The sequence below is a fragment of the Ictalurus furcatus genome, chromosome 17 (assembly GCF_023375685.1).
Source record: "Ictalurus furcatus strain D&B chromosome 17, Billie_1.0, whole genome shotgun sequence".
Taxonomy (NCBI): domain Eukaryota; kingdom Metazoa; phylum Chordata; class Actinopteri; order Siluriformes; family Ictaluridae; genus Ictalurus; species Ictalurus furcatus.
This window is the reverse complement of record NC_071271.1, coordinates 14,407,068-14,407,681: the sequence shown is the minus strand read 5'-3', so window position 1 is coordinate 14,407,681 and position 614 is coordinate 14,407,068.

Genomic DNA, 614 nt, shown 5'->3' with positions numbered 1-614 from the left:
AATAGTCTATTGAGAACTGCAATTCTCTCCTCCCCCATGTTCAGCCTCTCCTTCTCCAGCAGCCTATTTCAAGCTAAAGGATCCAACAGTCCAACAATCACAGAGATCTGTCTCTGTCCACTTTTTACAAGTTTACAACCACAAGCTACTCAACTCACAGACATCAGACTCGTGTAGAACTATTCAGCAAAACCTGTGCTTTCATTTCTTTTCAGGCAATTCAACAGAGCTCACAGCTATGTCAGGGATCTCAGCGTCTCCCAGAAAGCCATTTATTACCCAGAGTTCCTAGAGTGCCACTCAGACTAAGTCTCAAGTCCTCCCACTGAGTACCCAGGGAGAGAGGTTTACAAAACTCTATTGCATAGTTTTTTTTAATGGAATTTGGATAAATTAGGTTTGGTTTTCATTTGCACAAAATTCAGTTGCACTCTTATAAGACGCATAAGGACGCTCCTTATCCTAAGAGGTGTCCGTTAATGAAACGTGTACATGTATAGAATGTCTGCCTCACATAAAGGCTAAGTTAGATTGTTGGCAACTACTCAAAATGCACGATGGAAACAGCATGTCTTTTTTGTCCGTTTTGTCACCTCATGCCTGCGCAGCTTCAT